The sequence below is a fragment of the Bactrocera tryoni genome, chromosome 5, assembly GCF_016617805.1.
Source record: "Bactrocera tryoni isolate S06 chromosome 5, CSIRO_BtryS06_freeze2, whole genome shotgun sequence".
Classification (NCBI taxonomy): Eukaryota; Metazoa; Arthropoda; class Insecta; order Diptera; family Tephritidae; genus Bactrocera; species Bactrocera tryoni.
In genome coordinates this window covers 2604912-2620855 of record NC_052503.1, presented here as the reverse complement: position 1 = coordinate 2620855, position 15944 = coordinate 2604912, and the positions used below count along the sequence as shown (strand labels likewise).

The following is a 15944-nucleotide window of genomic DNA, read 5'->3' as shown; positions in this document are numbered from 1 at the left end:
GATTAAAGAGGTATTTCCAATTGAATATTTTATTGGCAAATATTGATTTCATTGGTTTCATCAAAAATTTGAAAGCCTTATAATAAACATAAACGAGCATATTTACGAACACAAATACGGAAAAAACACGAAAATGGGAAAATAGGAAAAATGTAATAAATCTTGGAAGCAAATATGTTTTGGATGCTTGGCAATGTGTTATTTAAGTATCGATGAATGCTGCAAGGTAAGTGATTCAAGTTGACTTTTCTGCACTTTTGAAACTCACTGGACGTGTGTATGTCTATGTGTGTGTCAGGTAGATAAGCAAGGTTCAATAAAGCCATGCAGCCCAGAGCTATAGAAAACAAATTTATTTTCATAACTGTAAATTTGTTGTGTGCTTGTAAATTTTTTTATTATTTCGGGGTTTCGTACAAATTTTAGACAATTTTTGAGTATTTTTTGTAGTTAATCTCAGGAACATATATGTAATTATGAACTGTGCACATATTTGTATACATTTACATACATTTTATTCTAAACTGTTAAAAACTAATGATATTTTTAATGAAATTTGTCATTTTAAGTGCTATTTATATGAGAATCTTTGGTAGCTAAACATGTTTTCTTGCAGAGATGAGTTTTTCAGTTCATAGGTTTATAGGTATATTTTAGCTCATGAATTCTCTAGATTAGTTTTTGGCTTAAACAAATAAATCAGTTGATCAAATTTGACCCGGACTGATAAAAAATGCAAAAGATCATTTTCACGTATATTAATAATAAATCTTTATTATCGCCTTCAAATTAGCTTTCTGAGCCAGTTCAAACATGCTAACGTCTACGAGGTTTGACAATTAAGTAATGAGACTGATTTTATTGCCGCGCTTGTGGTAAACCTGTGACCTTGAAATTCCCTTTCTCTTTTTCCGACATCCCTCCCCTCTCGTTCGTTCGCCTGCTGCGTCAAGTTGAGTAGACGTGTGTTTGTAGCGCTCGTCACGAAAATGGAAAAACGAAATCAAGAGCAACCCATCACGATAAAATTTTGCGCCAGATTGGGCGAAACAGCTTCGGAAACGTACGCTAAAATTGTAAGAGTGTATGGTGATAGTGCTCTTAGTCGTGCCCAGATGTTTCTATGGCACAATGATTGTCTCCGGAAAAAACTCGCATGAGCAAGTGGAAGGTGAAAACGATGATTATTGCCTTTTTTGATAGCCGTGGAATTGTTCACAAAGAATTCGTTCCACAGGGGAAAACTGTGAATCAAGTCTACATTGCCAAGTACTCGAAAAATTGCGAAAACGAGTCAACAGGGTGCGCCCAGACTTCGCTCGTAACTGGATCCTTCATCACGACAACGCGCCGTGCCACACCGCCCTCAGCGTGTCCCAGTATTCGGCCCTTAAAGGGATCGCCGTGTTGCAACAGCCGCCTTATTCGCCCGACATATCACCCTGTGACTTTTTTGTTTCCAAAAATTAAATCGGTGGTCAAAGGAACCCATTTTGAGTCGATTACGGACATCCAGGCGGCCGTGACAAGGGTACTCGCGGACATCCCAGTCGAAGCGTTCCAGAAATGTTACGAAGCATGGAAAACGCGCTGGAATCGCTGTATAGCTGCTCAAAATGGGACTACTTTGAAGGGGATGACAGAGTTGTAGAATAATTTTCAAATATACGGTTTTTATGGAATCAGTCTCTTACTTGTCAAACCTCGTATTCCATACACTTATTTTTAACCTTGGCTGGGAAGGCCTTCATTGTCTTCAGAGGCGTTCAAAACTTTTGCATAGATTGTTGGATAGTTTTGACGTCGTACTCCTAAACACACGTCTGGTCACTAGTAATGATGCCTTTGATGAATGTAATAAAATGAACCACTACTTTATATTGTTTTTGCAAAAAGTACACATCTTTTGATATGAATCTAGCAAGCTACCGCTGCATATCCAAAACATTAACAAAAATGTACTGGGACGATCCAAAAGAAATAGTAAGAAGCTCTGCTACATATTGAAAATGTTGAACAGGATAAAGTAGAGTTGCCACCTTACTGAACTTTCTGATGATAAAAAAGAAGAAAAGAATAGAAATTAACGTGAAAGCTTTCACCATGTGATTAACGACCATATCCACTATATATTTGTGGACTTTAAAGTCGCTTTCGATATTCGAATAATACTTATTGCAAAAAATACAACAACACTGATTAGTTTCTAAAAGTAGGGCCCCTCTCCGCCAGCTATTATAATAACATAGGTTTCAGATCGCCTTCTATATACAAACCATTGTTACGGGAGATATTTCAAGCTACATAAGCGAACCGTTCGATAGAAGAGAACAGCAAATTTAGCGTTGAAAAATATCAAGAGGAAAATGATTTTCATATGGGGAGAAGGAATGACTAATTACTGTTGTTAAATCGACCAAGAGGGAGCTAGCAATAAAAGAAAAATCACCTAAATATTTTTCAAATGCTTGCCTATAAATTTTTTGAATTTTTTTTCAATAAACTGCGCTCCCTCTTTCTCTTATTTTAGAAAAAGAAAGCTAGGATAAAAGAGGGAAATTTATTAGAAAAAAAATAATCAATTTAATTTTAACCAGATTTCTGCCTCAGTAACTCCTGATTGGTGATACAAATTTGTAACTGAAAATAAAAAAGATCAGGAACATAAAATCATAATATAATTTAATGAGTAATTTAAATTTGTTCACAATGCTAGCAAATTGCAACGTCTTACCCTGAAACTCTGTGCAATAAGTTTTCATAGATTTCTTCCTACACCCATAGTTACAAGACCAAAAGCACAAATGACAACGAACATAAACAGTCAGGGTACTAACGAGGTTGTCAACATTGCATTATAAAAGGATGTTGAAGAGGCACAACAACAAAAAAAGAAGAACTGAAACGCAGCTACGTCACGCGAAGACAATAAAGTGGCAGTGCAGACGAGGTGTGCGAGAGAAAAGGATGCAATATCTGGTGTTGCAACGCGCAAAGCGAGGCTTAATGAATCAATTATCAGTGTGTGTGTGACAAGCACTTCAGCTGTTTTTAAAAGAGCAAGAGCCTGAGAAATCTTCGAGAAAAGTCTTGCAAGTGGAACTTTGCATTTTCCTCTAGATAGGAAGATTCGAACTCCAAGAACTGCCAGCAAACTGACTACATATATTACATATATATGTATGTATATGTGTGCAAGTTTATGAAACTTTTCCATTCTTTTCCCCCATTCTTTACAAATACAATATTTGCTCTTTCACTTTCTTGGCGTTCGCTTAATATCTTTAATCCGCACATTTTGTAAGGCCACTCAACTAAGTGACTGTCACATTAAGGATATTGTCAACTGCTTCCTGCTTCGTTACCTGCGTATAAACGTTTAAGAGCCCGGCTACACATAGCAACAAAGGCACCTATGTAAATACATGTGTGAATAGTATATTGCTGTTTCTGTGTATGTGTTTAGTTGGCACTCGAATGATTAGCGCGTGTGTTCTATCTATAAAAGCAAAGGAAATATCGCTAAGCAAACCATTGAAAGAAGTTTCAACGAAACTTCCGTTATTGGTTGCAGGCAACAAAAGAATGAACCGGCAAGAGAATGTGCTATGGTATGGCTCTCACTTACTACACCTACATATGTATGTATGTGCAATTCATAACAAGCTTGGTGGATATTATGTGTTACTATGCATATTGTTGCGATTCTAGCCCATTTGATGTGATCATTCACAAAAAAAAATAACTCGACATTTATCGAAGAAATATATATATTTAATATGGAAACTAAAATTTGTTCTCAGAACTGGTGCTTAAATAAACGCCGTGGAGGTGTGTCAACTCTGCTAAAGACATATCGCCCTACTAACGTACAAATAATTAACTTTAGACTAAAAAATACAAATCTTTCGTTTTCAAAATAATTATCGATTTTCGTTGTTTCAATTTGAAATTGAAGAAACAGCTTGGCTGCACCATTTTCTGCTCAAATTTTGCAATTGATTAGCAAACCAACAGTTATCATCCGTGCCCTTGCCTCTTACGGCTACTACGCCAGCAACTTGCCTTCATATATTCCCATGGCAGCCCTCGTAATCTTTTTAGAGCCATTTAAATCTTTTCGCAAATGAACATGAGCCCAAATGATCTAACGGTATTTACGAAGATGTGTATGAACTGCACGAAGCACTTTATTTGCTTTCTACCGCAGGTATATGCATTGTCAAGGAAAAAAATGGCCCAACAAAATGAGGCACTCCATTTGGGCACATTTTGTCGCACATAAAATGCCCTTTCTCCCATGGGACCATGCCGCACATGCGTTGCAACCACGCACGGTGCCACAAGTAACTATTTAGCTACACTTAGCATAGACCCGGTGGCACACATATGTACATATGCGCATGTCCTAAGTACTTGGGCTTTGCACGCGACGTGAGTTTATTAGTGCGTCGTGAGCTTTTTTGTTTGCCTACGTGCCACATACGCAAATGTGCGCCTCATGTATATTTGTGTGTGTGTGTGTGTGTAATGTGCCCTCGGTAAATTTTCCTAAGTACCTAAGTAGCTGCGTGGCCGCCGGCGAGTATGACTTTTAGTGGACCCCGACTGAAAGTTTCGTGTGTGAATTTGAGCGATGTGTTGCATTATGTTGCCCGCCGGCCATTACTTCAGCCACGTTGTTAACCAGCAGCTCAAACATAATGCTCATCATTATCGTCATCAGCTCAGCTTATTTTTCCACGTTAAATTGTCAGCTTAATTTTCTTACTAACCGGGAGGGTTTATTCTTCCGACACATTTACTGCGGCTGTCAAGCTTTCAGAAGCAAGAAAAAACCGTAACTTATACATATACATATATGTAGTTGCATATGTTGTTGTTTGTTGCAAAAATATCTGCTGGTGCTTTACGTGCGTTCGCATCTTCGCAAATACCTAGAAGCGAGTGTGCTCATAGAAACTCTGAGAAAATATTAAGGTTGAAAGGTGAGGGGTACAATACTTGTATGTGCTTACACGAACAAAGATATACATATATTTCTATGCAGATGTGTGTCTATGTCACATTTACTTACTTACTTAAACGCTCTCTCAACGTTCTGCTGTCATTTCGCTTAAAAATAACACATGCACTTGCCCCGTGGCACAAGAAAAATGATTATCCTGCGACATTATTGGACTTATTGCCAATTTCTGCTTCATTATATTTTTTGTTATTTCTTTTCTAGTTTTTTTATCTTGCTTCCACTTGTACACCGCTAATTTGGCTCACATTCACTTGTTTGCCACACATGTTGACGTGCGTAGTCTTATCTGCCACATAAAGACACATAGAGCAAATCATTGCACACCTGCACAGTTCGATCCAATCTGTCTCCTCATTATTTTTGCGGAAATTTTGGTTTTTATTTGTTAAACTCCATTTTCTTTGCGACCACACAGTGAGCTAAAATGACGAAATTTAAATCAAAACTAAAATGTTTTATTTACAACAAATAAAAATTGCTCTAAATAATTTTTCTATTTTGGCTTATATTTATTGTATTTAATTCGCTCATATGCAAGCTTAAAAGAAATATGATTTCTTTAAAGAATAAGATAAAGTTCTTCTTTAAATAAATAAAAAAGTTGGTAAATTAAAATTTCAGCTGCGATTAATAATAGCAGTATTGAGGATTTTGCATCAAAAATCAATTAATTCATTATAATAATATAAAATAAAGTTTAAACAATTAGTATTTCGTCGAATGGCTGTTTTTGGATAATACAGCTGCACATCTCCTAGGCATGGAGTCAACCAAACGCCTGCATTTCTCAATAGGAATGGCCTTCTTCACAGCATTCCATAATTGCTTGATATTTGACGGACTCTCTTTCCCTACAGCTTCTTTGCCCTCTGCCCAAAGATTCTCAATTGGATTAAGGTCCGGTGACTGAGTCGGCCAACCCATAACCTCAACTCCATTTAGAGCAAACCAATGTTTTACCAACCTGCTGGTACATTTGGGGTCGTTGTCTTGTTGATAGACCCATTTCAAAGGCATTTTCCATTCAGCGTGTGGTAGCATAGTCGGCTCCATTATTTCAACTTACAATTTGGCATCCATGTTTTTTTTAATCTAAAATAACGGACCTCTACCATAGTAAGAGAAGCACCCCCTACATTGTTTTTGGCACCTTCATGTTTTGCCGTCCGTGAAACATATTTAGGATCAAATGAAGCGTTTACTGGCCTTTTACATGCTCTCGGCGTCCTCGGGAACCAAATAAAACAGTTTTTGTTTCATCGGACCACAATATGTTGCGCCATTTTTCGACTGACCAATGCAGGTGCTCTTCAAGCCAATGCTATTATTCACAAAACACTGATATTATTTCGAACACAGTTGTATATTAATGTCTGTCTGTATATATTCAAACTAGTCCCTTAGTTTTCAAGATATCGACCTAGAATTTTTATTTGACATGATATATCCACAAAATTAGACATGTCTAAGACAGCGGTATAAGTATTCTTCGAAAAGTTTTATCAGATCGGACGACTATTGCATTAGTGTAATCGAAGTTAACGCTTTTTCTTGGTTTTCTTCTTCTTTTTTATTCGACTTAGGAAGTATTTAGTATTCCACTCCATAACTTTGATCCATCACTTACGGCTCATTGCCTTCTTCGAATCACCAGGTTAGTAGGTAAAAACCGAGATCACATTCACAAGAAGCAATGTAGACTATTATCCGTTTTTTTGTTATACTCCTATGTATGTATAATTCTGATAGTTTAAGACTTTGCATAGGTTAGATTAGGTTGAGTTTCCCCAAGATGGCGGTGGATCACATATTCATAAGCAGATAAAAAATGGAGTCAAATAAAACTTCTGTATTTGTATAATAATGACAAAGCACCTTGGACCTTTATTTATATTTCCGCAATATAACCTGGATTAATAAAAATAAGGGTCTGAGGGTTTTCAACCTTCACCTGACAAAAGCGGCATATTCATGAAGAAAGAGTTCATTCAATCTCATCATTTTCTAAGCAGCTTATGCAACTGTAATGCAATAAAATTTTTTCTTACCGCATGAATTCAGATCGGTCAGTGTCGGAACTCCAAAACCTTTGAAAGGTGAACTGTTCTAAGGCCGAAGAACTTCCGATTTACCGTAAACTATAAGAACCATGCGATTACACAGTTGCTAGCATCTGGTCAGCACTTGTCGAGCAAACTTTAGACCAACTATGCTCAACAAATCAGTCTAATCACAAAGGAACTCGAAGCCAGTAATAAGTGATCGAGAAGTCACTTCACTAGTCCCGAGCGTATGATCGCGATTACATTTAAACTTTAACTTCGAAATCACGTCAATATTCGAATCTTGGACCTTATGGCATACCTTACATCTATAACTTTATACAGTCACGAAGTCTAAAACTCCAAAAATTGTAATAGTTTACTAATCAGTTTGTATAAAAAACCATTAAAATTCGTTTACTTAAATTGAAACGAAGCTAAAAACCCTTCTCAAATAAACTGGATCGGCCAACTTTCGTTAGTTTTAGGAGAGTACCTGCCATAAATGGCCTAACGTCACGGTGCTTAACAGCACCTAAATCAAAACAGCGCCCTAAATAATAAAAGCTTTTTGCAAGCATTATTTGGTTTCAGTTGGTAATTCGTGGCCGATCTAAAATCTCTTTCATACTGTGGATCCCGCGCCCAGCCGCAATGCGACTCCACACTGAACCGCATTTTTCAATTCCACCTGCATTTAGGGATAAACCACAGCCACTACGAATCTCTGGGAACTACCAGTTAAGCACCTATCAAACTCAATAACTGATGACATTTGTCGCTTAAACTTGAAAAGTCTTTTCATTAGAAAGAATCTCATTCAAGGTCTATAATATAAGTTCAAGTTGATAGCAAGACTTTACTGATATTTCGGGAAAAGCTAAATAACAGATATTGTAGATTTGTCGTAAGAGAGGTATGCCTTACCGAGGGAAAATTCTGCCCCTGCCCACTGGATTGCTTAGTTCATATTATACCTATATGTTACAGCGAGCTGACCAGAAAAATATTACTCGGAAAATGTAGTGTTGCCTTTGACAATATTCTACGCCCAAGTACATATGTGAAGATATCTCGTTAACTAAAGCACTTGATTTCGATTGCTCAGTTTGTATGGCAGCTATATGGCGTTGTGATTCGATTCAAACAATTTTTTTGGAGATTACTTTATTTTCCTCGGAAATAATCTGGGGAAAATTTCTTGAAGATGTCTCGTCAAATGAAAAAGTTTTCCATACAAGCTCATCATTCCGATTGTTCATTTTGTATGACAACTACATATATGTTGTAAGAGGCTGATATTGCCGATTCCGTGAAATGAACAGCTTCTTGGGGAGAAAATGACGGGTGCATAATGCTCTTGATAGGGTCTTCGACGTTTCTCCCTAGGTATTGCAGACAAATATATATAATATATCCTGTTCGGGATATAAATGTAGCCCGAATTTTGAGCGCTTTGATTTTTAGGCTATGTTGTTTGAAACCGTGAAAAATTTTTTGGAAGTTGGATTTTAACAAAAAATGTCCGCAAATTAAATAAAAACATTATTTTTGATTTTAACCTTTCTTCGTGATTGTTATAGTTAAATTTGGAAGGTTTAATATATGCCTAAAAACACTCGTAAAGATATTAAAAATTTCAAAACTTGCAGTAAAAATTCCGCTAGAAATGTAGGAAAATTATATTTCTTATGTCAATAGGCATACGCAGATGGCTGAACAGAAATTCGAAATATATTTCGCCTGGCTTTTTTACCATTTTCGGGTGAATCATTTCAATTCGTGCCACTAATAACAGGTTAAGAGCTAATCGAATTCATTCACAGCTGCTCTCGCTTTCATATATACATACATATGTACATATAAATAAGTATTGACATTGTCTGCTCTACCTATGTGTCTACTCTATGGTAATTATTATTATATTCTTTCTATAATTTTTCAATTTTCCAATATGCAAAAGTGAAACCGTTAAAGTGCATGCAGTCATAAGAGTTCACTCGAGTGCATTTACCCAGTTATGCAAACTGACCACTTTCCTACTCACAAACCGCAATTTCTAAAAACAGAGAGAAAATAACAACAACAAATATGTATGCATATAAATATAGTGGCAAAACAACAATTTCCATATATACGCGTGCGTATGTGTGTTTGGTTGAAAGTGCAGGGAAGCATGTGATAAGTGCTAGCGACAGACAACAACAGTGCAACAAGTAGTTCATTGTCACAGTGGCGTCAGCCTAAAATAAAATAAAATCTAGAATAATAAAGAAATAGAAACAAAATCAAATAGACAAACAAATGTGGCTGAAATATGTTGCATATTAATAAATATAAATGACTTAATTGAAATCAACAGTCACCGGCCGGTCATTGAAAATGTGGCAGATTAAAGCCAGAGATTGCTGAATAACTAAGCAACTCAATTGTCTAATAGAGTGGCGAATAACCACAGGCATGTGTATTATGCGCACGCAACTAAAGCAAAAACAACATTTACATATGTTCAATATAAATTTACATATGGAAGCAAAAACAAATACACACATCACACACCAACACATGCACATCTGCACGCAGCCACGCACGCTGGCACTTTGGTTGCACGCATAACTGTAAAATGTAAACACTGATAAGGCGATGGCAACGCAAATGAATTATTGTTGCTCAGCTCAGTGTTTGTTGTTGTTGTTGTTAATGTTTTTATTTCTTTTTTGTTGTAATGAGTTTTTAATTGTGTTTGCCTGCTGACAGCAGCTTTCAACTTTTCAAGTAAGCCATTTAATGGTCAATTGGAAGGCTTAAGCAATAAAATTACATATTTACGTGCGCACACAGTCATACATATACACACATGTATTACGTCAGTTCGGTTTTTATTGTTGTAGCACTGATACGGCTGTAATCAATGCAGATTTGTCTGGCTGTTCTCATGTGCACACAAGCTCTTGAAAAGCTCATTTATGCCGGATGAGCGCTTTATAAAGCGTTTCTTAACGTCGAGTTGTGTGTGGCAGTTGGAAGCCATGTACTTAATGCAATTCCCGGAAATAAATACAAAAGAAGAGCAAAATAATATAGAAAGTGAGATAAAACTATACCATTTGGTCAAATCTGAGCTGGACTGACTAAAAACGCAAAAATCATTTTTACGCATTTTAATAGAAATCCTTATTATCGCGTTCCAAATAGGCTCCTGAACAAATACAAACATGCCAACGCTGAATCCAATTTTCCAAACACTGGTGATAAGCCTCGTCTGGCATGGTCTTCAAGGAATTAAACACAATGTTTTCATACCCCTGTAGGATAGAATGGACAATGGTGCGACAGTTTCAACGGCGAAATATGCATGTTTACCCACGGATCAAAGAGTAAAATTGGAGCAGGAATAGGCTTCTTTAGTAATCAATACCCAGAAGATAGCTCAAAACTAAATGACTACAATTCTTTTATGCCGAAATTGTTGGCATAATAGAAGCTGTTAAGTAGGCTTCTGACTAGACTCTCAGTGGGTAACTCGGTTAATATCACCTGGACACCCAGTCATATAGGAGTAAAATAAACATTAAAGACAGATGAGTTGGTCCACTCAGGTAGACAGAAAGACAATGCACCTAAGTTTCCCTAAAACATGTATGTATCTTCTTTAAGAGAAACTCCTCAGTCTTTAGAATACTTGCAACATAGGTCTACCTCAAATTAGCTTTGATGGTGGACAGACTAAAAAACTTCTGCTCCTAAGCAAAATTGAACTTAGTAACATACACACAGAGTTACCTGCCTTACTTAAAATTCCACCTTCAGTGGATTCGGCGTAATGACGTTGGAATATTAGTTTTTCGAATGCCCAGCCTTCAGCCAGCTGAGACGGAATAACTTCCAAATATATTCCATTTCTTTGAATACTCTAACTTAGAAGACATTGGGTAGCTTAGGAGTAAAAAATTCAGTTTTTTTACCAAACCTACTCAGTTGCTGAATAAGGCTTAATTTGGTTACCTTCCGGGAGCACAATTAGCCTTATAATGACCTAAATACGGTCACCTACATTCTGGTGCTCCTGCGTCCCGCTTTCCAACGAAAAAACCAACCAATCAAGTTGTACTGCACCATTTGAAATAATATATTAATATTCCTCATTCCAATATTCTGACTGATGCCATCGGTTTTGAGTTTAGAAATAAAACTACTCCATCTGAGGATGAGGAAACCTAAAATTAAAGTGACTAAAGAAAGCCTAAGCTGATAATATTTTTTTTAAGAATTTTAAATAATACTGTGACTTAACCATCTCTTTAGAAAATTTAATGCCTTATTGTCAAAATTATTTTATTTTATTGTTTTCATTTTGTTTTTTGTTGAAATAACCAATCCCTTGAGATGAATGTGTACCATTAAGTCAAAAAATTAATTTAATTTGAAGAAATATTCTAGGAGTTTTTAAGCTTAGCTCAAACTGAACAATTTCACACTATTTAAAAAAACCATTAAACTAATTGTCACACTCAATTTATTGGGCACTTAATCCGTATATCCCCTAATGGCAACAGCCAAACGATAGAGGCGAAGCATTGAAAATTTACAAATGAAATATTTCAAGCGCTTGACCCGTCAAAGTGCTACAACAAGAATGAATTATTAACCCATGACAAATTCGCTGCCCAAAAGTCGTTAGAAAAAACGTTGTGGTGCAAGCAACTTGTTGGCAGTAACTGCTTACACGTGGCAACACTTACAGATTATACATCGGTACATGTAATCCAAACATGAGCAAATGAAGGCATGAGACAAAAAACTCTGTGGCACCAAAAATAAAAATAAATAAATAAAATTAGGCCACATCGCGCCCGCTGACATCACCAACATAGCATTTCGTAATATTAAGTAAATATGCTTTTTATTAACAACAACTCTCACTCCCTGCTGCGGGTATTTCTATTTTAATTCCCCATGCGCGCATAAAAGCTTGTAATTATTAATATGGAACTCAAGAAATTAAATTGCGCGCATTTGTGTTAGAGTTGTTGCGAAATATCTGCTCGTTATCAACATGTTGCTGGATGCCCAAGCTCCGCAATTAAAATTTGAAATAAAGAAATTAAGCAACAACAACACGATGATATTAAAAATCAAAGGAGAGTCCAAATTTACGAGCACATAAATATAAAAGGCATAGGCACTTCTATGCACACACACACGCATGCACACGCATCGGCGGAAAGTGACAGTCAAACGCACTTACGCGCCGCACCAACAAAATTAGCCAAATCGCCGACGTAATGCGGTGGAAAAACGAGAAAGACCGCGCGCACATCTTGAAAACGCCAATATTTGTTGATTTGTGCGTACAACCTGCAACAAAAGCAACAAAAATAAAACAAATTGAAAAAATGACGTTTATATTATCAAATATTTCCGGCATTGGATTTGCCTTACAGCCGCCGCCGTCGCCGTCGCCACTCTGTATGTATTCATGTGGCAACACTGGCTAAAAATATTAACCAGCTAAAATAGTTGTTGCTTTGTCTGTCCGCTTGTTTGTTTGTTTGTTTTATGCGTACAACTCATTTGTTGAAGAAAACATAAATATTTTTTTGGGAAATTTGTACGTAGCAGATGTTTCGGCCCAACAGCTGGCAATTAAAAGTGAAAATGAAATAAAATTGAAACGCTACAAAAACAACACAACACAGAAAATTAAAGTTATATTGCAAACAATGCACAGGCGAAAGTGAAACATTATTGAGTACATTTGTTTGCGTGGTTTTCTGGTAATTTATTGCAAAGTTCGCCATGAATTGGTTTCTGTTCTTTCGCGTGCCACAAAGTCACACTCACATATATACCGTTAAGTACGCAAGTATTATAAATGGCTACTGATCGGCTGGCAAGGAAATTCCACAGCAAATTTAATGATATTTAAGACCTCGCCAATGATGCAGCATTTTTGCAATTCACATTTTTCACTCTCGATTATTTTGAATGTTGATTTTCAACAGATGAAAGGCGAATTTCGCTGCATTGCACTTTAGGGAACGATTCGAGACGCCATTTTTTGCTGCTAATTATTTCTTAGGCGGTACTAAAGACATTAGTAGGCTTATGGCGATCCCTAAGGAAAGTCATCAAAGCAGCAGTCGAACTCAAGAGAATTGATTGGCCTGGAAAAACATTACTCTTAAATCGGATGAGAACTCAAATAGAAAAGATTCTAGTATTACTTTTTACTCAGCTGCAGTAATCAGTTTAGTTTGCCGACCAAATACACTTTCCTAAAACAATTTCATGATCGAGATCCTAGACGACAACACTTTATAATTTTTAGAACCTAGAAATTCGTAAAAAATTCGTGCAAAAATATATTTTTATTTTCATACTCCGAACATGCTATACGATTATTAAATTCGCCACGAAAATGTAAGGTCCAGAGAGAAACGTCGGAGAAATATGCTATTAGTTAAATTATCACGGTGAAGATCTGAGTCGATTCGCCAGTCCAGTCTGTCCGCATGTACATACTCGAATTAGTCTCTCAGTTTAGGAGATATCGATCTGAAATTTTGCACAAAACGTTTTTTCCTTAAGAAACTTCTCATTATTAGATCACAATGGGATATAGCTGCCAAAAAACTGACTGATTAAAATCAAGATAAAGATCTTTTTATGAAAGAGAATCTCTTGTTTAGCCTTGGCTACGTTGGGAACGGTTTGCAGTCGCAAGAACCAAAAAATACCTTTTATATTTGAATTACCGGAAATCTTTATAATATCTCCTTTTGTTCTTTGAAGAATTATTTATTCCCGTATTATTTAACATTGTAAATGAAATACACTTGATTTACGAGGTGTGTTCAAAAAGTATCGCGACAGTTTGCTGACAGTTTTCTTCGATTGCAGGGGCGTGGTGCATCATGAGTTCTTGCCACAGGGAAGAACGGTCAATAAGGAATATTACCTGCAAGTTATGCGCAATTTGCGTGAAGCAATCCGCCAGAATCGCCCGGATTTGTGGAAGAACAAAAATTGGCTTTTGCACCACGATAACGCCCCTGCTCACACATCACTGCTTGTGCGCGACTTTTTGGCCAAAAACAACACACTAACGATGCCGCAGCCACTGTATTCCCCAGATATGGCCCCCTGTGACTTTTTCTTGTTCCCCAAACTGAAGAGGCCCATGAAAGGACGACGTTACGCTTCTCTTGACGAGATAAAGACGGCAGCGAAGTGCTTCGAAGATTGGAAAAACCGTTGGCACAAGTGTATAATATCTCATGGGGATTACTTTGAAGGGGACAAAATACCTATTCATGAATAAATAAATAATTTTTGAAAAAACACTAAATTCGCGATACTTTTTGAACACACCTCGTATGTCTGAGATATGTATATAGTATAGTTCTGTGTAACTTTCATAGAATGTCTAATTTTGTCGTAGTGATGGAAAAAAGAATCATAGTCGACGAGATATACAAGTGCCCAAAAAATAAAGAATTTATACTGCGCGCGTCGAAGGATTTGGAGAATTATTTTTTTTTAGGCTGGTAGTACTGTCAGTCACATTTATGTCAAATTTCATATCAAAATATTCATTAGTGTTTGAGATACGTGTCGTTTTGTGAGCTGCTAAAAGTGAGTTTTTCGTTTTTTGCGATGTCGAAATTTGTTGAGCAAAGAATTTGCATTAAATTTTTTTGACGGAATCAATTTTCTGCTGCGGATACGTTGAGGATGGTGCAGAAAGCCTTTGGTGATGAGGCTATGTCTAAAAAAAATGTTTACAAGTGGTATAGTGAGTTCCAAGCCGGCCGTGAACGAGTCGAAGACGAAGAGCGTCCAGGACGACCATCAACCTCAACCGCCGAAGCTCACGTTCAACAAATTAAAGATTTGGTATTGAAAAACCGTCGATTAACAATTAGAGACCTTGCTGATGAAGTTGGCATATCGAAAGGCTCAGCCAATACCATTTTGAAGGATGTTTTGGGCCTCAAGCGCGTCAAATCTCGACTGGTACCGAGAACATTGAATTTTTTGGAAAAAAGGAAACGCATTATAACTGGCGATGAGACTTGGATCTATACTTACGACACCGAAACAACCGATCAATCGAGCGAATATCGCGCCAAAAGAGAGCCGAGACCAAAAAAATCGCACCAAAGTCACTCAAAAATCAAGGTCATGTTGACTGTTTTCTTCGATTATCGTGGAGTTGTGCATTACGAATTCCTTCCAACCGGTCAAACAGTCAACAAGGAATATTATTTAAACGTTTTGCGTCGTTTTGCATAACGCTATCCGCCTAAAAAGGCCGGAATTGTGGAAAGACAACAACGGACACCGTTTTTATACGATAGAGGAGATTCAAGCCGCAGCGAAGACGGAACTGAAGGCCATCCCGGAAAGTGACTACAACCAATGTTTCGAAGATTGGAAAATCTGTTGGCATAAGTGCATTGCATCAGGAGGGGATTACTTTGAAGGGGATGAAATTGATTTGGAAGAATAAATAAAGAATTTTCAAAATAAATACAACAAATACACCTTATTTTTGCGCACAGGTATATTGCATAGTGTACTAGCTGGTTTTAGGAAAAGAAATCAATCGAAACGGCGCAGTGTGAGAAGAAATCTCAGTAGAAATTTTTCGGAAAATTCCAACTTCTGGGCCTTACTGGAACATTAAACGTCTTCCGAAGGATTAACTCTTTATTAGGTTCATCTCGCCGAAATTGTAAATCTGGACATTACTCAGCTTCGACAAGACAGAAATTGAAACATATCGGCGTATAGACATTTTGCAAAACTAAGTAAAATGTCTCGTATTGAAGCTAGCGGCCTTAAGGAATTTACGGAACACTCAAAGC

General features: G+C 37.0%; 1 long non-coding RNA gene across 1 annotated transcript in view; it reads right to left on the bottom strand.

Annotated features, from left to right (window-relative positions):
- LOC120777210 overlaps window positions 1–15944 on the bottom strand; it is a 41574-nt gene that overhangs the window by 201 nt on the left and 25429 nt on the right. Inside the window, exon 2 of the long non-coding RNA XR_005705496.1 lies at window positions 5078–5448. This is a non-coding gene — a long non-coding RNA (uncharacterized LOC120777210). The remainder of the gene's footprint in view (window positions 1–5077; window positions 5449–15944) is intronic.